This window comes from Myxocyprinus asiaticus, chromosome 32, assembly GCF_019703515.2.
Source record: "Myxocyprinus asiaticus isolate MX2 ecotype Aquarium Trade chromosome 32, UBuf_Myxa_2, whole genome shotgun sequence".
NCBI classification, from domain to species: Eukaryota; Metazoa; Chordata; class Actinopteri; order Cypriniformes; family Catostomidae; genus Myxocyprinus; species Myxocyprinus asiaticus.
In genome coordinates, this window is record NC_059375.1 from 28,574,919 (window position 1) to 28,598,457 (window position 23,539).

Sequence of the window (23,539 nt, forward strand, 5' to 3'; positions counted from 1 at the left end):
ACAGTCACCTTTCTGAAAGGTGCTATACTTTATGGTAAAACGGTTAGAGATTCAATAATACAGTATGTCTTCTTTCAATTGGGTCAGATTACATTATTTACTGTTTTTGATGGGACAGCAATAGGTTAATTTCTAAATTACTATTTTATCTCTATATATAACTTAGAGTCTCTGGGACCCCAAATAACCAGGAAGTCAAGTCAGTCTCAGCAGAAAATGAGGGCTAGGTATTCCTGCGCAGTCTTTGTTGGTGATGTTTTATGTTGACCTCCTAACTGTGACGCTTGTAGCAGCAAGAGACGAATCTTCAGCAGTGGCGCGCAAACACTCTGATCTCTCTTACTGAGCGCAGCTGAGAAGAACTGAAGCAACAACAGCAGCGGAGAACAGCGGGGATCCGGCTTACACAATTAACAAGCACTTCTGCTGTGCCTGGCCCTTAACTCAAGACATGACAACCAAGGACCGATTGACGAAACACCGTGAGTGTTCTTACCTTTATTTTTGATGGAATGTATATTTTGGTATGCATGGTTGGAGTATTGCAGTGTGAGCTACATCTACATCATTATGGGCTATACAGTGGCAAACAGCGCACAGCCATGTTTTACAGAGTGCTCTACAAATGTCCGTGTAAATGCAAGGCAAAGCGACACAAGAAGCGTTACATCTAAAATATGCCTTGACAGTACATTTACATATTTTCGTATAGCTCCCTTTTGCAGTTCTTCGTTAGTGTAAATACAACGAGCAGTTTTGAAACAAAAGGCTGTCTTAAAGGAGACGCGTGTGGTTGAGACGTCAGCATTTGCTCAGCTGCTGCAAGTAGATCGTCAAATTGAACTAATAAAACCACACTTCATCGAATCGAAATTATATGAAATCACCAAGGATCCAGATTATACAACCATGCTAAATATATTTTTAGAATTATTTCAAGCAGTCAGTATCTGATTTATTAGAATGATTAACCCGTCAATGACGAAAAATAACGCAACGAATGGTTTGTCCTGTACAACATATAAATAACTTTTTTCCTTACTGTGGAGCCTCGTTAAAGATGACATTCCATTGCTTAGTTTTGCCATTTATCACAGAGAGGAACTCGGTTTACCATATGACGTTAAAATTAAAATCTGTTATGTTGGAAAACAGCTAAACTTCACCGGTAAATTTGAAAGAATATAGGGGTCTAACATTGACATTATTAGCAGGTTCGCTGTGTTGTGTAATGAGACAAAAACATTACCTGCACAGCCGCATTCAAGTGAACAGATGTGTCAAGTGAATAGGAAATCCCAATTAACAATTGCTTCAAAGCGTTGCATTGTTCAACACTGGCACCCATTAGTTCATAACAACCGACTCTTAAACCGCCTGTTTAAAGTGCTAAATCCAGTTAGATGCTATAAACAGGGTTCAAGTTCTACAAATTTTGCCCAGATCGTCTCGATGGTTTTAGCATGCAGTCATTTGTAATGATGGACTGGACAGCTCCAGGTGCTGAACCATGCGCACGGTCTGTAATAGGTTATGTGGCTTTAGAAAGAATGAATTTTGATGAAAAGGAATGGCATGCCCAGAAATGGTAGAGCTTTATATTTTGAAAACCATCACAAATAGATTTTTGTATCAGAATAGAAATAGAGTACACGTTTTCCATTAAGTATTGTAAGAGTGCCAGCTTTTGAGTAAGGCAATGTATTAGTGTGGAGTGAGGCTACTACATCCAATAGATGCTGCCTGATAATTTGTCATTTTGTAAGCACTTAATGACTTCTGTAATAATAGATTGCATTTTTTTTTTTCAAGGCGTCATCAGTTTTCTGTGAAGTCAGCATAGGTCTCAGTTCAAAACTGCTATTTGCAATCTGCAATAGTCTCAAAATAATGCTTTTGGACAAGCATTGGTTTACTTGATTTGTGCTCCTGCCAGGCATTATGCTTTCACAGTTGGGTAGAATATTGAAAAGCGATGTAGGATGGAAAACCCTGTCATGTTTTTAAAATAGTAACCACAGAATTAAACATGGTTACTGTATTAACACCGCATTACTGTAGTAACACCATGGTTAATTATATAAAAACAAGATTTTAATGCAATTACATTTACCATGACCAAATCCCTGCAAGGGAATGAACCTTTATAATAATAATAATAAAATATTAATATAAGTAGTATTACAGATTAATTGTGGAGACAGGAAAAAGGATGGGAAAAAGATGGAATCGAACATGGGTCGTCCACATGAAAAAAAGCACAACCATGTCCATATTACGCCTCACATCACTGCAGCAGCACTAATGGCGCAGTTTGTCTTCAATTTCTGTTTTCACCAGACTATTGGAGTGCAAATATCCGTGCTTTGTGGCAGGTGCTGTTTACACCTACAATGTAGTGCAGATAATCACTTTGTTTAAAAATTCTTTGAAAATAAATATTGACAGACTTTGTAATATCACAGACACTGCCCCTGTCTTCTCTCTGTTTAGACTCTTGACTTGATTATTGTGCACTTAATTAGCAGCACCACTTATTTTTCCTGGTGGGAGACTGTCTGCAGGAGCTAATTTAAGGCTCTGACGTTGGGAGGTGAATCACGTTAGCCTCTCGACTATTCCCAGTCACATAGCTTTGTTGCAACATGTAATTATGATTCATGGTTTTTTGCCTTTAACAACAAAAAGGCATGACTAATTAAACCTATAAAAATATATCAAATCCAGTCTCCATTAATAGTTTTTTTTTCCCATGTATGCTCAGAATTCTCTTTGTTTTGCTATCCATCTATAAAAAAAATAATGGCCACCCGTTAATCAGTAAGTTCATACCAGTTTATTGGTGCACTGAAGAAACAGATCAGAAGGCTGTAAATCAGAAGAGGGTCGTTCATAAGTGAATGTAGAAAAGCCTTGCCACCTGTGTCTCCTCCAGAAGGACTAGAGCCTTTTCAAATCTGAAGTTGGGAGGTTGTGACCTCAGCACACGCATATGGTTAGATGGCCCAATTTAGTATTGGGCTAAACATATGAAAAAGCTATGCATAGTTTAGATAATTTAGGACATTTGACTTTCACCTTGAATACATTTATTAAAATGCCTAATCGTGCAGCAGAAGTGAAATGGCTTATTCGTGTGACCCAGTGGTGAAGAGTAATCAAAGACCTTAGTCTCAATTAAAGTCCTCATCTGGCCTTGATTATCTTCTCATTTTTCTTAGTTTTCAAATGCATAAATTGTTGAGTTTAACATTCATCAGTAGACCGCTTGTCTAAAACGAACCGTTGCCTCTTATATATGCATTTGATTGGAGTATTTTCTTACATACGCATTGAAGTGATCACATTAATTATGTTTTGTAACTCAACGGTGGCAATGAGTTGTTCCTAAAGCTGTATAGCAAATTAAAATAGATTTCATTAAAGTGGAACATTTCACTGTAAAGATCTTTCCCAGTGGGATTCAGTGCACTGAACTATGAATAATACAGAGATAAGCACTTCATTATGCACACTTGTAATACACTTAATAGTACCCCGTGAACTGATAATCATGATTCATGGCCATTCGATTCTGATAATCATGATTCATAGGTGCGCTCCAGATGGGAAGTTGTTCCAAAATGTAAGTCATCTTACTTATGCTTTTTGGCCAAATTCAAAGGCAACATGGAAAAAGAAGCTCCAGAATTCATAGCGATGAGGTCAGTTAAAAATAGTTTCAAGAAGACAGGCGAAGTGAGAGAAATGTCCATTATAAATGTACTCATACAATACAATGCTGAAAAATTCTAAGAAGGTGCCCCACATTGTGCATGACATGTTGAATGTTTTCTTAGCAGCATAATGTCAAACTCTATTGGAAACAATTGTGAGAGGAGTCTCCCATGCAGATTTGCTCTACATGAGCTGCTGTTTATGTAGTGTTCCAAGTCAGTCACTTATTAATTTTTTTTCTCTGTTAGGACGTTACCTTTAGAAGGTAGTTGCCTATGTACAGAATACAGTAGGCAGCGAGTCAGCTCACTATACACACAAAAAAAAAAAAAAAAAAAAAAAAAAAAAAAAAAAAGGCTTTTGGTGAAATTTATTCAATCGTGGGCAGTGGTTCCACATGTTTGAAATTAGTTTTCTTAACTTAAAATTACTATGTAATCTCAATACAAATGTTGTAGCAAACTAGCAGAATTGGGTAAACCCTACAAAATTAGACATGTCAGTGTAACTTAAATACATTTCTTTTATTTATTTTTGCACTAACTAGTGAAAGTGAATGTTAGCATGTTAAATACGTGCTGTTGGAAGCACTACATAGTGTAGTTTAATAATTATGGTATGGTTAGCACAGCATTCACTTAATGAAACGAGCAATCGATTCCATGTGCGACATCTACAGTACCTGTCCTCATTGTAAGCTCAAGCTCCACTCTTCACCATAATGTTAACCCCTAAAACTCAAACATAACATACTCTAAATCTCAACAAAACATTAAACACTAGCAAGTATTCCCCTTTGCAGTATAGTAATCTTGCACAAAAACAAAACAGTTAATTTGAACATTTACTCCCTATCCAGTCCCATGAAAATCATGCTGTGAAATTGAAATCCCCTGCCCAGTTTCACTAATGTTACATTAAACGCCACAAGTAGTATTAATGTCATCCCAACTCAAATTGATTAAGTAAACTTTAATTTTACAAATTTAAATGGATAGAAAGTTGTGATAAAATGTTCTAGAATTGTGTTGCTTGAGAATTTAAATTAAAGCTAGACTATGTAACAAAACAAAAAAAAAAAAAAAAAAAAACCCAAACACCACCACTTCGATAAACCTATAATAATGATTTATATTTTAGAGCTGTCGGGACAGATTTCACAGGAAATTGCCTACATACGTCATTTGCCCATGCATGTTCATGTCATATCCGTACACAGAGAAAATAAGCTCCGGCTACTGTAGCGCGTGTATGCTGTGGGAGTAGCGTGAAGCTGAAAGTTTGGTAAATTTTTCTCGTTCGTTGTGACATTCAAAACACCAAACCTCCGGGGAATCACCGGTTGTAAAAACAAAGAAATCCCAAACAGAGCAGAGTCTACAAGCAAAAAGGGAAAGTGACAGTCCATAATGAAATCCGAATCAACATCAGCTTGGCTTTTCAGAGGTGGCGACAACTGAAAGGATTTAAAAGCGACCCAGAGATGGCTTTCTTCCTCAACAGGCAAGATATTTTATTGATATGGTTTATGTATAGTTGTGTAATAACACACACACACACACACACACGTCTGTGTGAATTTAGTGAAATACAATAATTATACTGCAGTCGGTGCAGAACTTTTCACTTGCTAGCACACGCATGTATTTTTCTTTATAACGGCAATAATTTAAATAACTCCTTTAGTTCTAGGCTTGCCAAGGATGTGAGTCTTGAAATGATGTTGACCACTGGTTGGTAACAATGACAATCTATAAATTAGTTACTACTGTGGTCTATTTGGACAGAATATCCTGCAGTTATAAAAACCGTCACAACATTTGACCTTATCAGACTAGCAATCATTATGTCTAATGTTAACGAACGTTACCTAACTTTTGTAACGTCATTTATTTCAAAACATCAATGTTTCCAATGAGTCAAAACAACAACTTAAGATATGGCACTTACCTGCTCAGATAACATGTTTTCGGATATCCGTCTTTTCCTTTCTTTCGATATTTATTTGTCCATTTCACTCTGATATCCTGTTATCCATGTGTACACCGGTGCCTCGAACCATATTCATCCGCGCAGAGGAGCGGAACCGAAGCACAACTTGCGTCATTACCAAAACAAATGTTCTTCCGCAAGACACATTTGAAGTTTTATTTAACCGCTAGAGGGCCAAAAAAAAAAAAAAAAAGTTGAGTGATATGTTTTGGAACAGATTAATCATGTACTGTATGTGGTGGTTTGGCACTGTGCAAGCATCTAAACCATGGCAAGACAGGTTGTTAGCTACTAAAAAGAAACATTTAATTAAAATCAGACAATTAAATCTGTTGCATAACAAAAAATACAGCTTGTGATATTCCCAGCAAACAGAGACATGCAGCATATGAGCTTTGAGATTTGCAGTTTGAAGCCGTTTTGACAAAGCTGATTGATTGCTGGATCGCAGAGTCCCGGCTGTTTGGCAGGAAGCAGTTTCTCATTTTTGAATACTTCAACATAGAGTCAAGCACATGGAGTGATTTTTCAGAGATGACATCTCCATCCTGCCCCCGTCCTTATGCTGTTTCTGCGGTTTGCATTCATCACCGTGTCACCATACTGCTGCGTCAACACATGGTGAATGCGGGTCAATATCAATGTTACGGTCATCTGATTGAAGCCCAACCAAACACTCCAGCATCTTGTCATTTTATAGGTAGTAATTTATCATCCAGGCACAGTCAAGGCAGATTTACAGTCTGAGCTTCCTTTAGAATGAACTCTGGATATGGTTTGGAAGACAGAAGGATGCCCTTTGTATTTTCCCTTTCAAAATGCTGATGCTGCTAGCAGCATATTACCTCCCCCCATCTTTCCATTTTCTTCAAATCGTTTTCTTATCCAACTTTGCCTCTTGTTTTTAGTCTTGCACAATGCTGGTAGATTACTTCTAAATTTTGATCAGGTACTGGTTACAAATTACATGACAAAAATTGCAATCAGTAACGTAATCTTGCAGTAATCCAATCCAATTATTTTCGGATTACTTCCAACCTAATGCTTTTGATATCACTTGCATTTCAGTAGGATAATCTTGTACCATTTTAACATAAAATACAAGGAGTTGGACAACCGAATGGGAGGGGGGGGGTTTCTGTACACATTTTGTACCAGTTTCAAGAATTCCTAACTGCAGCCCTGCACATACTTAGTCAGAAAGAGACTGTCTGAACAACATGTAAAGTGTTTACATGCTGTTTAGTGGCACAGGAGCTGAGATGAACACAGATGTGGGAGTTTATTGCACTGAACACAGGAAACGCAGGTAAGCAAAGTGAGGTGAATATTCAGGTAAGGTACAAAGTCTTTGAATGCAGTCTTTGGTCATACAGTGAATGAAGGCAGAAGGCACAGATCCACAAATGGTTAATTCCAAACCAACATGTCACTTTCATAAACTGAGGAGCAGGTTTGTATATCAAGACAAAGTACATTCAGAGTTGTCAAAGTCACATTTCAAGCACATTCAGAGAGATCCATTGTATAACAGGCAAGTTTCAAACAGGTGAGTAGATAAGCAGTAAACTCAGGTTTCACAAAGTCACTTATCTTGCACGTCTGGAGCAGATCGTTGACAAACAGCTGAGGTTAACACAGGTGAGTAGGTATGCCATATTCTCAGAATCCTCAGAGTCACTTATCTTGTATCGTTGACAATCAGGTAAGTAATAAAGAGAAAAGCAGTATTCCACTGCAGCAGAGAAAAAAGGGAGTCCAAGGTACCTTCAACAAGGCCAGGCACTGACTGAGTGTGAGTGTGGGGTTTAAGTGCAAGTCCAAACAGGGTGATGATGAGCTGCAGGTGTGCATGATTAACACTCAGGCGAGTGAGAGTGGGTGACTGATGGAGTGAGGGAGAGAGAGCAGAGTGTGCTCGTGACACATATTAGGCAGATGTGGTAAAAGTAATTTAAATAATGGTGCTGTAGTCTTCCTAAATAGTTCTACAGAAAACAGAAAAAATAAAAGTGTAATATACAATTCTGCTTGTAGATACAGTATCTAGTTTAACTTGCTTTGGCACTGTAGTGCCACTATTACATTTTCGGAACTTTCCGTTTCCATAAGAGGAAAATTAAGAGAGCGGTGGATTACAGCAGTTAGAAGAGAGAAGATGCCAAATTGTCATTCCCTCAGCAGTTGAATTTGAAACCTCATTGCAGCTGTGGTAAATATTTTTTTTTTTTTTTTTACTAATTTAGGGTAAACTAACACAAAGAATAATGTTATAAATTTACAAAATATATATATATATATATATATATATATATATATATATATATATATATATATATATATAAAGTTTGCTTGATCTACACTGCAAAATAAGGTGGAAACGCATCATCACAGTCCATGAAAAGCATCAGGTGGTCTACGAATGCAGAACAGACTGTGAGCAGTGAGTACTATTTGTTGGGTCGTTTTCCATCCAAGCCCCCTTTATGTATTGCCATTTATCTTAGATAACTGAAATCAGAGATGATGACCTTCACACTCTTCTATGCAGTAAAGTCACTCTCTAAGAGATGGCTGGCCATAAGCAAGCCAAATGAGCTGCAGTCTCCTGTTTGATTCCTCATTTGAATCTGACTTGGAACAGTTATGAATGACACACCGCAGGCCTTTATGTGCAATTTTGTGCTGCATTGCAGGAGATATGGATTGTGGTGTTGCTTGCATGACCGTTACAATGTTTTCAGACATGTTTTTACCCAATGCTTTTAAGTTACAACCGTCTCTTTGGAAGCATTTGCTACAGTAAGTGTTACTGAGTTGCGTAGCATTGTTGCCCTCAATAATGTCTTGTAGCGCTTGCAATATGCCGTACAAATCCGAGCTTTGTAATTTTCCAATTATCAAAGAAGACCACCTAGCTAATGGGTCGACTGTGTGAAAGTGATGTAATTGTTCTGTAAAATGATGGCTTCAGTGGCCCACACAAAGTACAAGGCCTTTCCGTGGAGGCGTAATGTAATATATCTGTGTATCTATAAACGAGAAAGCGCAATTAGTGGAGAAAGGGGAGGTGGGGGAGAGCGAGGGGGAGGGCGGGTTTATGAGACACACATTAGGTTGAAAAATGAATCTAGCGAGGACGTAACAAGATGAGAGGAGAGAGAAAATTGACAGAAGTAGGATGATGCGAAAGACAGAGGAGGAGAAACAGATGACAGTAGAAAAAGAACACAGACAGTGTGTGTTTGCTAGACATGGCTCTTTACCCCTGGCTGGAAATATTTTCGTTTCTCTCTCAAGGAAAACAAGGTTACCCACTTGCATTGCAATCGGTGCTGTACTGCTAAGATTCCCCCAGGTGGCCCTAAAAATAGTCCACTCATTCTATAGTGCTCTTTCTGCAGTGTTCCTCTCACTTTCTTTCTTTCTCACTCATCCTGTCTTTCCCTCCCTCTGGCAGTGCACATTGTTGACAGAGATGCTATTAGGGGAATGAAGGATATTGCAAACAGAAGCATAGCATTGTCACTAATAAACTAGTAGAGTTATTAGGCAAATTCCAAGAATACTGTACACATTGGTTTCCCAAGCTTGCCTTTTAAAGCATTTGAGGTGCAAATCCCATGTTTTTGTGTTGAGAATTATTAGATAGGTTAGAAAAACTATAATCTAACATAAATTAACTTAGCATAAAAAATAGCTAGTTTTTAACACATAAAATGTCTGTATCCTTAAAAAAAAGTGATTTTGGCCTGTCCCACCTCAGAGGTCTTGACATTCTCGACTGTTTACAACAATTACAATCATTCATCAATTTCATCATTTTACTTTACATACTAATCTGTTGAATTGATATTTAATTCATTGTAGTAAAAACTGTTTTAATGAACTAATTTTAATTACCAAAAACGTAATAGCTGTGCCATACATTTTGCATGAATCCCTGTTGCTGTATTAGTTCCCCCATTACAAAAAAGTAACATTCCATATAATTGTGACACCCAAAAAGTTACATCACATTTGGAAGTAAATAATAATGTTGAAATAAATAATAATAAATAACAGTAATAAAGTACATTTTAAAGTATTAAAGTAAAAAATAATAAAAGAAATACAAATAATGTTGACTGCATTCAACAAGCACAAAAATTTAACCCTGTTATCTCAAGTTGTAAGAAAAAAGATCAAACTAATATTTTTCTTTAATTCATCAAAATATAACCAACATTTGGTCCCAAACTAGATAGCCCTTAGTGAGTAAATTTAGGCAAAATTTGTTTACCATTCTTGCGTTGTTATTATTATTATTCATTGTAATGTTATTTTGATGGGGGAAATTGCAATAAATATCAAATACAGTTTAATATCAATAGACAATAAAACAGCTCAAATAATATTAAGTTTGACCTCCTAAGTTTTTAGATCAACATTTTGTGAATGTCAAACACCTCCTTTTACTAACCATTTTTAAAAAAAAAACAAAAAACGTAATTTTGTTTAAGAGTTTCAGGCCCTAATTTGTACCCTATACTCTTTTGGGATGTGGGGGACCGCACCCATCTCACAGCTGAGATGGACTGTATGCAATACACTTTATATATATATATATATATATATATATATATATATATATATAGATAGATAGATAGATAGATAGATAGATAGATAGATTGATAGATTGATAGATAGATAGATTTTAATAATATATATTATAATATATTATAATATAATACCTATGTATTATTACAAAAAGGTACGCAGTGTATGTTCTTGCTAAATTGCTCGCAAACGTAAGATTGTTGTGTAGCATAGTAGGTCATACATACCACGTAATATTAGAATAGTTATACCTTAGTTATAAAATACTTACAGTATAAATTATTTTCAGGTAATATTTCAGGTTGCTACCCCTTTATTCCCCAAACTTTGCATATTGTTCCCTTATACCTACACGTAAGTAATTTATAGGTACACTATTATTACAAAAAAGTATGCTGTAAATTCGGTGTACTTACGCTGTAAATTGCGGGCTGTAATCTAAAGCATTACCAAAGGATGTTATAGTCTCACACCCATGCCAGTGAACCCTGCAGAGATGAACAATGAGCATTTTCCAGTGAATGCCTCAGACACAATCAGAGACAGGCAGGTGGGCTCTGACGTCACATGCACGCACAGGGTGATCAGCATCTGCTCTGTCTTTCTTTCTCGACAAAAAAAAAAAAAAGGAAGGATCTGAAGGAGTGGCTCTAGGGATGGTTGATCACGCAACACTCCAAGAAACAAGAAGAACAGAATTTTTGGTTGATGATTGGATAAGTGAGAGAGGCAGTATCATGATGTTAGCTCGCTGATATGACACATTCTGTATGTAAAAAAAACAAGCATGACTCAAGCATTTCACAATGTACACATGTGCGCATGCAAACAAACAAACACCCATACATACATTCACACAAACATATATTTAGTAGTGTGCACATGTTAGCACAAACACATATAATAGCATGCACATTCTAGATAATGTTTTGTCTTTAGAAAATGGCAGAATAACTTTGGCGAATAAAACAAGTTTTTTTAGACAAAATTATTATGTTGCTATGATGCAATTTTCAATATGCGGATAGTTGTCATGAAACGCTTTTGGAAAGCTTACATGTCCTGCAGTGTGACATGCTACTACATATAAAATTATTTGACTAATTCTTTTAAATCATTATGCATGTACCTTTAATGACCTCATAGACACTACAGACTACAAACAATAGTTGCACTATTAAAAATTAAGTTGTCACACAGCAGGAGAATTGAATGCAAACGATAAAAAATTGTGAAAACTAAATGGTGACTAGTCACAGGACCTAAGAGATACACTTTCCCTTATATATTTATACAAAGTTTAACCTAAAATCTTGATGTTGATAAAAAAAGAATAATAAAAAATAATGCCTATGGACACTCAACTATCGAAGAATAAACTGACTGAGACCTCATATTTTTGCAACAGCACAATACAGACATAAAGCATACAACAGAAAAAAGCTGTCACATGCAACCAACAACATATTTCTTCCTGTAACACATGTACACATCTCTACATTGAAACAATTCACTTGAGCTTCAGTTCCAAAAAGACTGTGTGGCAGCGCTTCAGTCTCTCTTAACATTTTTCAGTTTTGCTTGCATTTGTTTTGTTGTTGTTGTGTTTCTCAGTAATACCCTTTTCTGCACTGGTCTACAGAATCAGTTTTTCCTGTTCTCTGCACTTGCTCTAATACCACAGTAATGATTGCTACACAGATAGCATCCTTTTTTCAACACTCAAGCTGTTTTTTTTTCCTCAGCTTCATCCATTACACTGACTTTGAAAGGAACTGTGCTTGACATTAGTCGCTAGGCACATCCCATCCTTTTCATCATATTATGGGGCAATTGCTAATTGCTTATGGCACTTTCTATGAAGAGGATTTAGTTGGATCGTCAAGCAAAATTAAAACTAGGCAAGGCAACTAGGGAAAACAAGGCAAGCAAAATTAGAACTATTGCAAAACATTTTTATTTAGTTACTGTGTAAATATACCATTGTTCCGTGTTGTTACAGTGTAAGTCCAACTTGTTACCCCCTTTTTCCATGTAGTTAAGGGTAAATGCAACATTTGCGGGCTGTAAATTGAAGTGATGCTTGTTACCCTCTTGTTCCATGCAGTTACAGGTAACTCATGTATCCTGTAATAATAGAGTATGTACCCCGTAGTTAAAAAATACCTACAGTAGCCTATATGTGTAGGTACACTATTATTACAAAAAGGTACGCTGTGTATGTTCTTGCTTAATTGCTCTCAAAGACTGTTGTTGAGCATAGTATAAGGTCATATACCACGTAATATTAGAATAGTTACCCCTTAGTTATAAAATACTTACAGTATAAATTATTTGTAATTTTCCAGGTTGTTACCCCTCTATTCCCCAAACTTTGCTTATTGTTCCCTTATACCTACAAGTACATACTGTGTAGTTACACTATTAATACAAAAAAGGTACGCTGTAAATTTGGTGTACTTACACTGTAAATTGCGGGCTGTAATCTAAAGCGTTACCCATCCTTTTTGTAACACCCAGTTTATGGCTGTTTAATCAGAGACAAGTGTTTATTTCTTACCTCACTACTCTCTCTTTCATGTCTCAGTCTCTTTCGTTCCTCTTTCTCTATGTCTGTCTCTCTGTATCTCACTATATTTATAGAAGCTATATTACAACTAATTTGCTATCTGCTGCCTACATAGGCAGCCCTGCGATGCAAAGGCAAAATGCAGTAACTACACATTTATTCAAAATTTAGTTATGAAATTTTTTTTTTACCGAAATCAGGTCTGTTTGAATATGATCTGTCCTGTGACAGACAGGTTGTGCTCACTATGCTTAGATTCAGAGAAAACAGAGGGCAAAAACTATAAACTAAAAAGTCCACACTAAACTATGGGTGCTTTCATATTAGCACTTTTGGTGCACACCTGGGGTCGTATGACATCAAAGTTTGGTTCGTTGTGATAATATGGATGCTTATTTCCGAACTCGGGTGTGTACCCACGAACAGCACCCAGATATGCTTGAAAGGGTGGTCTGGGGTGCAGTTCATGTGAAATCTGGTACGGTTCACAAGTGAACCACTTGTGATGACGTATAATACGCGACTTTACTGGCTTGAGATCGCAATTATTGTGGTATAATGCATTTCTCATCACTGCTTGTCTCCAAATAAATCCACTTCAGAGAGCAGCTCAAATTCTTCATATCTCTTACAACGCATTCGCGGGCTCGTGGCAGACAAACACTAATATTCATTACATCATTGCACATTTAATGCATCCGCAGCAGACAAACTCAAGAGTTCTTCTGTGCGTGGCAGATTTTCGTAATAAATCCAAAGAGACAAATTTTAACACTTCACTTAACACAGTGATGTCTTCTCGAGTTGTTACCTAGTTACATTGGTAAACAGCTGTTGCTTGTACTCATGTTGATGATGTAATCGGACCACGGTTCAGACCCAAATAATATAATGTGAACAGAGACCAGCAGGGGCAACGGGAGAAAATGAACTCGGGTTCAGTCCAAGCAATCGAACCAAGTGTGAAAGCAAGTAATTCTGAAGCCATATTTCTCAGTTTCAGTGTTGGCCTATTGGCCTTTGCAGGGCAGAGCTGCTCTCTAAGGCAGCATCCTAACCTCATGGAAACTCAGAAGTGACTTAGTGATTTAGAATGCTCTACATAGGCTGCAACTCATTGACTTGCAATTGATTTCAACAGAGTTTGACGTTAGCAAGTTGCTAAGCTAATGGTGCAATATTCTATGTAGCATAAAAATGTGTGCTGTCAGTTGATTAATTGCAGATTTTGAAAGCTGCAAGTTGAAAGTTTAAATTTGCCTCTATCCACAGTTTTCCTGAGCAACCACAGGGCCACGCCATCAAGACTCTAATTGCCTGTTTTCTGCTTCTGGTCTTGTGACACAATATAAAACTAACAGAAACCAGTGATCTAGACAGATATTAACAACCATTTAAGTGTTATTTGGACCAAAAATGAATTTCAGGTTCTACTTGTGCAGTCGACGTAACTAACCTCGCACCATCGCTTCATGACATCTACACACTGGAACACAAAATGGTCATCTCGACTCTGTGAAGTATCGGCACTACAAGAAGAGACTGTCCTCTTCCCTGCAGTGTTCCTGCTGGCTCTGGCCTCAGTAAAACTGGTCGGTGACTTATATGCACTATCAAATGACAATTCATTTCTGGAGTTTGGCCCCGGTCTTTTCCCTCCTCCATTTAATTCAGATAAGGAACAATCCTTGCATTTGTTATGCCCTGTGTGGGCACTATATGCATACGTTGAGCGCACCCGGCATTTCAGACTGTCTGATCAGTTCTTTGTGTGCAATGGAGGATGCATGAAAGGAATGTACATCATCAAGCATAGACTTTCTCACTGGATCATTGATGCGACTGCCCTGGCTTACGAGTCGCAGGGTAAGATTTGCCCAATTGGTGTTAAAGCACGCTCAGCTAGAGGCATGGCCTCCTCATGGGCATGGTCGAACGGTGTGTCTTTACAAGACATATGTTTTGCAGCAGGATGGTATTCTCAAAACACATTTGCAAGGTTTTACAACCTAGACATAATGTCTCTCTCTTCACAAGTCCTCTCTGTTTAGAGTGCTTGCTATTTCGTTTGCCAAACCTATACTTATGCCCATCCCTTTAAGTATGGGCTGCCCATCATTTTACACAACCACCTGCATTCAGGCCATTGTAATTTACCATAAAGTCACAAGCACTTTCATTATAAATAAACTCTCTTCCCGACTGGGTTCGTGAAGGGGTTAATTAATACTATATGACTGTAGTTCATATATTCATTCTGAGTGCTCCCCTCCTGGCCCAACATGAGGGTCACTCATTTGGCAGCATACTTATGTCGTTTGCCGTCCCGCGGGACTGCGGTGTCATGTTTCCTCTCTGGAAGGTTATGGTGTGTAGTGCGGCGTGATGGGATCCTGTTCCCCATATGCGTTAGCAAACACAATGTCAAGTGTACTGAGTCATAAGGGAACGTCTCGGTTACCTACGTAACCTTGGTTCCCTGAGACGAAGGGAACAAGACATTGTGAACACTGGCTGCACTACAAGACTCAGAGTTCTTTTGAGGTGCGAGCGATGCACTCCTTGTCCCTCAGTCAGAAAATTCTGAGGAATGGTGTTTGCGCGCCTGCTTTTATAGCAAACAGCTTTGCGCCTAAAAGGGTGGGACTCAAACACCATAGCCAATAATAGAATATTGCCGTTATTGTAGAGAGGATTCAACTAGGTCGCGTGGAAGGACACTCCCCATATGCGTTAGCAAACGCAATGTCTCTTTCCCTTTGTCTCAGGGAACCGAGGTTATGTACATAACCGAGACGATATACAGTATACTTTTTTTTTTTTTTTTTTTTTTTGTCAAAATGCATTTAGTTCCTTCATAGAAAAGAAAACTAAACAATATGTACAAATAATGCTTTATTTAATTTTTCCAAACAAAGCATTCCAGTGTATAAAGATAGAAATGCACTAAAATAGCACACATTTAAGTTACATTTCCCAAAGTCTAATTGAAAGGTTAACTAATTAAAAGAATTACCCTTACAAAAATTTTGAGTTCTGGCAAACTTGATGCAAACTTATTTTCACATGCAAATGAGCTTTGCAGCAAATATTTCATTGTCATCAAAGGCTTAATGCAGGTTCACCACTAGCGGTGAAGAGCTGAACACTTCTGGCAAACATTTGCAGCGAATCACATGCTCATTTGCATGTGAAAATTATGGGTTGGGAAATTGCAGCAAGTTTGTCAGAACTCTAGCTTTTTTTCTAAGGGTAGTCCCTATTTGTTCAGTATTTATTGCAATGGGCATTAACTCTGTAAAACCCTCATCCTCCACAATATTACAGTAATAAAATGGTAGGCTGTGGCCATCCACTTTGCTACAGCAATAGTGAAGCCGCATTCACATAATTCACGCCATTTTAAACTCTACATGAAAGCGCTGCAGGGTACGTTTTGTTTTGCTTTTAGTGCTGGCATTGCCCATATAATGATACTTCATCCGAATTGTCCAGTAAGACAGAAGTGCAACGCGGTACCAGGGAAACTATGATGCTGCACTCCAGTGATTAATATGGATGTGGCTAATTATAATTAAGATACCTAACTTCTGGAACAGCCTTCAAGTTGGGAGCACACCTATGATGCCTTAAAATACTGCTTGCATAGGCAGCTCACTAGGGTTTGGAACAGAGCAAGACCCTATAAACCCTAAGCCTGATTTCTAGTGTGAATGTTTTGGAGACATTAACTGAAAATGCTAAATGTCCTTGCGATGGACATTTCAGAGCTTTCATTTTATATCAATAATATATATGCAATATTTATATGCAATAATATATCAACACACATAGCTGAAACACTGACACACACATATATGAAGAGAGTGAATTCCAGAAGAGCAAGCCAATGTTTTTGATAATTCGGTCCTCAAACTGCCCCTCCACTGTCTGCCATTAGTCTCTCTTCCCATCTACTCTCTTTGGATGAATTAGATGTGCGATCCACACATATATCAGTACATCAACTTCCATTCACACTAGAAATCAGGCTTAGGGTTTATAGGGCCTTGCTCTGTTCCAAACCCTAGTGAGCTGCCTATTTAAACATTATATGCTGCTTATCTATTAGGGCACATGATACCAGAATTGATATATCCAAATATTAGCACATGACTCTCCAGTTTGCAGTTGTGACTGCTGTAGAATCGATATCTGCCTGGATACACTCCTACTCCTACTCCATTGTAAAAATACATGCATAAAAGCTCTGATTTTCCCACCAGGCTCAATCAGAATCTCTCTGCAACACCCACTCAGTTTTGTCGATGCTCATACCAACTCATGCCAGCCCCATCTTCTCTCCAAACAGAGGAGTTACTGTATGCTATCACCATGGTCCACACAGAGGCCCAGTCTATATTGAGTTATTCTTAACAAGTCAGCATTTGTCAGATGTCTTTATCCAAAGCAACTAACCATGAACATGGTGTAACAAGATGGGCGACAGAGAGGTGTGCAGTGTGGCAGGTGCTGCTCCTACAAAGTTTACATCCATAAAAAAAGGCTTCTTGAGTCTATTGCGGCCAAGGAAATTTAGCAAAGTCCTAAGGGAAAATCCAGCAGCACTAGATGCTTGGTCTACCATCACTATTGTGGGCTACATCTCAATATTATTAATGGTATCAATACGGCCATGCTGGGAGGCTACAAAAAATTCAATCTTGGCACCAGGAATGATCAACCTTCCACCAAAACATATCTGTCTGGGACTATTTGGAGTATCTGGCCGAATAACAAATATTATTAATGAGTCTATAAATTCAGGAATTTTCCCAGAGGCATGGACAACATCAATAATAACCCCTGTTTTTAAAAATGGTGATTCATCAAATAATTATAGACCTATCAGTATATTGCCTGTTGCGTCGAAGATCATTGAAAAGCATGTAGCGGAACAACTTTCCACCCACCTTAACAACAGCCCTTTTAGATTACATCCAAAGCAGTTTGGCTTTAGAGTCAATCATTCAACAGAAACGGCAAATATTTCTTTTCTAGAGAATGTTAAATTGAAATTAGATGAGGGTGGAGTAGTTGGGAGCCATATTTTTAGATCTAAGAAAGGCCTTTGACACAGTTGACCATAGTAGTCTTCTTACAAAGTTGTCAAGGTTCAATTTTACACCCAAGGCAATTAAATGGACAGAGTAATACTTGGACGGAAGGATCCAGAGAGTAAAGATAAGAGTTGTCTCCGGCCCTTCATTATGATATTGGTGTACCTCAGGGATCCATTTTTGGACCTCTCTTGTTTAATTTATTTGTCAATGATTTGCCCACTGTTTGCAGTGAATGTGAGGTGCAGATGTATGCAGACGATACTGTGGTTTATGTGTAGGCAAAGACTAAACAACAAGCCACCCGTTAACTCACTGTTGTGATGGCATGTATTGCACAATGGCTTAGTGATTCCTGTCTCAACCTCAGTGTAAAGAAAACAGTTTGTATGTTTTTTTTACTAAGAGACAAACCAATGATTCTGAACCAGACGTTTATATCTTGGGTAAAAAGTATTTTTAGTATCTCGGTATCACTGTGTATTCTAACCTTACATTCAAAATGCATGTTAAGAAAGTTATAAACATGGAAAAGTTGAACTTATCAAATTTTCGATATACCAGAAACTGTTTATTTTCAATCAAAGCAGCAACATTGTATTTTAATGCAATGATCATCCCACATTTTACATATTGCTTAACTAGCTAGGCCCAAGCCACGTATGTAACTCTTAAATGTGTACAATCAGTATATCATCAGTCTCTCAAGGTGCTGGACATGAAGCCAAATAGATATCATTACTGTCAATCTATTCAAAATCAAGATCTATTGAGCTGGGTTAATTTAATTATATTAACAGATTCTTGTCTTGTATATAAAATCTTGCATGGGTTAGCTCCTCCTCCTCTCACAGATTTTATTAAACAACGGATAACGGGTAAATCCACCAGATCCATTGTTAGAGGGGACTGGAAGTACCTATGCGAAGATCAGCTTTTGGACAGTCCAGTTTTGCTGTGAGAGCAATTCAGACCAGGGCTTGTAAAACCTATCGCTCATTCATATGCACTTTAAAATCATGGTTAAAGGAAAATCAACAGTGTGATCATACTCCATAATTGTCATCAATTGTGAATCAAATATGCTTTTAAGATATTGTCATTTTGTTTGTGTACGTATGTATGATATTGTTTTATGATGTCTATTTTCACTTGGGTTCTGAGAATTATATCCCTTTTTATACCTGCTTTTTAATAGAATACCTGCCCAGGGACTAAAGTTGAAAATTAGATGTATTAGCTAAACTGGCACATTTACAGAAATGTATATTGATGTGCACTGTCCCTGTAAATCTAAACTGAATAAAAAATTTTTTTTTTTTTAAATAGTGAATTAAAGATTTACATGTTATCAGTATGTTGGTTTCCTGGAAATTATACCCATAACCTTTAACAGTTGAGCTACAGGACTCCGCTTTTGTTTTAGCCATTCTAAAATTGCTAAATTATAAAGGGCAAAAGCAAAATTATGACAAAGTATTCTCTGAAGTAAAGCCTCTAAATTTGGAAAATGTAAATAATCTTATTAACAGTTATGTTTTATTGCTCCATGGCAAAAGAAAACAAAAATCTATTCCAAACAATAAAGGGTGCCTTGTTTGGCCTAGAATTTTGGTCATACTGTAAATACTGTGCTTTTGGTTCTATTCCCATCATATGCTGTATTATTGTCATCTCACCTCTTGTTTCCTACTACATTTCATGCTTCTAAGACCTAACGATAGCTGTTTCTACAAATAAAGTGTAAAGAGTCGCCTAGATAAGTGTGTGTGTGTGTTGGGTTTGGATGGTTTTCAAGGACATTTTTTTGGTTACAGATTGGTAATTACAAGGGTATTATGCTATAAATGTGGTTTATGAGGACTTTTTTAGTGTCCCCATAATTCAAATCGCTTAAAAAACATACTAAACAATGTTTTTTTTTTAAATAAAAAAATGCAGAACATTTTTTGTGAGGGTTAGGTTTAGGGATAGGGTTAGAGGATAGAATCTATAGTTCGTACAGTATAAAAATCATTATGTCTATGGAGAGTCCTCATGATAGCCGCACCAATGTGTGTGTGTGTGTGTGTGTGAATGCAAGGCAGCAAGGATGTTGCACACCTGTGGAACTGCAGTGGTCATTTTATCACAAGCAGTGAAGTCACATCTCCCCTGCTGCCCTGCTAACAGCCTGCCAAGTGAGGGGCCACAAACCATGCCAGGGACACACGAACACACATATGCACAAAGACACACACCACAATGAAATAACAGGTGTGTGCTTGTTTGTTTATGTGTCTGTGCCACGATGTCTGCATTACAGCAGCCAGATCCCTGTGTTCCAAAATGGGCTCGAGTCCGATATGACTGTGTCCTGCTGTCTGTAACTGCATGTGGCTCATTGGTAAATGTTTAGGAGGAGAGCCAATTTCATGAGCAAGTGTGACTGTAGGAAATTATGCAGTAGCTCTGTCTGCAGAAGAGTTGTGATCAGCAGGGACAGTTGGATGCTGGCATTCCAAAATTGTTGATGGTTTGACAGATTATTAAATAATTCAGAGGCTATCCGTGCTAATCTCTCTTGTACTGGTTTGAACAGTAGCAACATTTCAACAAAATATGATGCCAACCACATCATTAATGCAAACTGTCTTCATCTCAACCTGATAATGGTTTGTGTGACTTTTCAATGTGCACATTTGGATGTCTTCTTTTAAAGGTTTTTTAATGATTTTAACATATAGGCCTACCACACAAAAACAACCAGCAAAACCTCTCACCCCCACCCACCCTACAAAATCCCTTCCCTGCTGACCATATTCAAATAAATACAATTATTTATTATATGGCACTCTGGAATACTCAATTCTGATTAGTCAATGGCACTATCTAGCAATCTGATATCTCTAAGTAACTATGGCATATCCGGTGATTAAGACATAGTATCAGACCGGTCATCCTGTTATTGCAAGTCATCTTTCCTGCTTCTCGGATCACTGTGCGATCTCTACAAGTAAGCTAATAAAATAATTTCAACTCAAATCAATTATTCATGTCCATTTATTAATTTATTTAGCAAATAGTCTTGTAATAAGATGGATATTGAGCAGTCAGACAGTCATTATTTACAAAATAAATACCAACACTGGAAGTGAAATTCAGCTGTTCAGCGATTTTTTTTTCTTCACATAATTACATAATTTCCATTCAAATCCATATTTTATGTCCATTTATTTATTTATTTGGTTAGAAGCCCTGTAATAAGCAGAATTATTACATAATCCGCTTCGCGTCTGGGTCCTGATAACCCTATTGGTGTTTATTTTTCAAAAACAACCAACTGACTGTACATTATACCTTACTTATAGTTCACCCAAAAATGAAAATTGTATCATCAGTCATGGAAAGTTCTTATTCTGTAGAACACAGAAAATGTATTTTGATAGTCTAGCCACTTTTGAGTAAATGGGTACTGGGGTTGTCAAGCTCCAAAATGAAAAAATATATATATAAATAAATAAACAAAAAGGCACCATTAAAGAATCATAAAAGTGGTCCTTATGACTTGGGCAGTCATATGATAGCTTTGTGTGAAGAACAGACTAAAAATTAAGTAAGTTAAATGGAAACACTTGACAATAAAGTTTCATTTGTTAACATTAGTTAACTACATTATTTAACATGAACTAACAATAAACAATATTTTACAAAACTTATTGATCTTGGTTAATGTTAATTACAACATTTACTAATACATTATAATACAAAAATTAAAAATTGCCTATGTTAACAACATTGGTTAATACATTATGAACTAACATTGACTAACAATGAACAATTGTATTTTCATAAGGATACATTAACTAAGATTAATAAGTGTAGTAAAAGATATTATTTGTTAGTTTATAATACGTTATGCATTTACTAATGTTAATAGAACCTCATTGTTGCAAAATTCATAATCGTAGGTGAGACTTGTTTTAAGTTTGACAAAGGAATGCCTATCCATTCCATAATAAGACAAGTCCAGTTACAAACCTAACACATTTTATATTACAGAATTTGCACATCTTAACCCTAAACATTATGTATTTTATGTGTTTCGCAGATATCTGCACTGTGTCACACCTAGAACAACTCTTTAAAAATAGGCCTAGCTATTTTCTTTCTTTTTTTGTAGCCACTCTGTTGCCATTTATAATGACTTGCTAAGCTGCTGAAAATATCTCTGAGGAAATGTATGTATGTATGAGAGAGAGAGAGCGAGAGAGAGAGAGTGTGTGTGTATGTGTATGGGTCCATGTCTGTTCCATCTATTCTGTGCCCCAGGTAACAAATGACTTCCTGTGATAATTGCCCTAATGAAGCAGGGAGGTGAGCTGTGGAATTCATAATAGGTGTGCGCAGAGTATGTGTTCTCAAAATTAGGTGCAAAGCAGAGAAAGACAATAGAAGAGGAACTGGAGCATAGATTGAGATTGGAGATGGATGCCTGGTGAGCTAGCCATGGGGAGAGTGTCCCATTCTGCTATTTTCTCACATCATGCCAGGGTTTTGAGCCCTAACAAATTGTCAGATTTGTATTAATTCCTGTGCTTAAGCCCTTGTTTTCACTGAGGCTGGGATGGCTGGATGTTTGTGTGAGAACGGAACTCCTGTCCATAGTAGATCAAGAGCTACATTCAAACAGCAGCAGAACACAGTTGTCAGTCCTGTTTTAAAGTGCTAAATAGGGTTATGTTGACACACTGTTCCATTATGAATGAGAGTGACAACTACATTCTATAAAGTGACTCCCTGAAAAAAACAGGAGAGTTTGGGAAATCATACACCAAAGCACACACGAGGATATCACTGTATTAGCTCAAAGACGACGCACGAGGGTAAGCTAACCTGCCATCTAGCTTATAGCAGTGATGATTTTCTCTGACCAATCGGTGATCTGCAGGGTTTTGATGTCACATTTAGTATCAGCTTGGCTCACTTGGAACCTCGACAGAGGTGGTACTAAAAGTACCAGGTACTATCCACAGTGGAAAACCCCCAAAAAGCGAGCAGAGTCGAGCCGTACTGTGCAGTGGAAAAGCCCCATAAGTTCACTACTTTAATAGAAGTGCATCTACAGCAATGGAAACACAGCAGCGTTCCCACAGGAGCTCCTTCACTATGCCCCAAATACTCTATCCAGAGCTGCTTCCATCAGTTTTGTGGTTGGGCACGACCAAAGTGCTGTATACTCTACACCTAGTTTAAAAAAAATAAAAATAAAAATAAATAAATAAATAAAAAAGTACAATTATTTTAAAGCTCTGTTGGTTAAATTAAGATTTGACAGATTAGACTCGTTTGGCCTCGTTTACTAGATAACGTTGTGTCGATGTGATAAGACTTTTGTTTGTGATGGAACTTGCCATCTTTGATATTTACTTAAGTAACTGTTACCATGATTATAGGCCTTATTCAAATTTATCACAAGAATAGAAACAGGGCTTGACTTAATTCATCCAGACAGTATTCAAACCTCTCCTGTATGCTGTTGTATGAACAGGGCAATTCGAATCACACCTGTTGTGTGAATATA

The 23,539-nt window shown here is 37.3% G+C and overlaps 1 protein-coding gene across 3 annotated transcripts in view; it reads left to right on the forward strand.

Moving 5' to 3' along the window:
• The first annotated feature begins 231 nt into the window (after positions 1 to 231).
• The window catches only part of LOC127422933 (TANK-binding kinase 1-binding protein 1-like), a 71,046-nt gene continuing 47,738 nt past the window's right edge, over positions 232 to 23,539 (forward strand). For all 3 annotated transcript variants that reach the window (XM_051666800.1, XM_051666798.1, XM_051666799.1), the window contains exon 1: positions 232 to 482. The gene's annotated coding sequence lies outside the window, so the exon portion shown is untranslated. The remainder of the gene's footprint in view (positions 483 to 23,539) is intronic.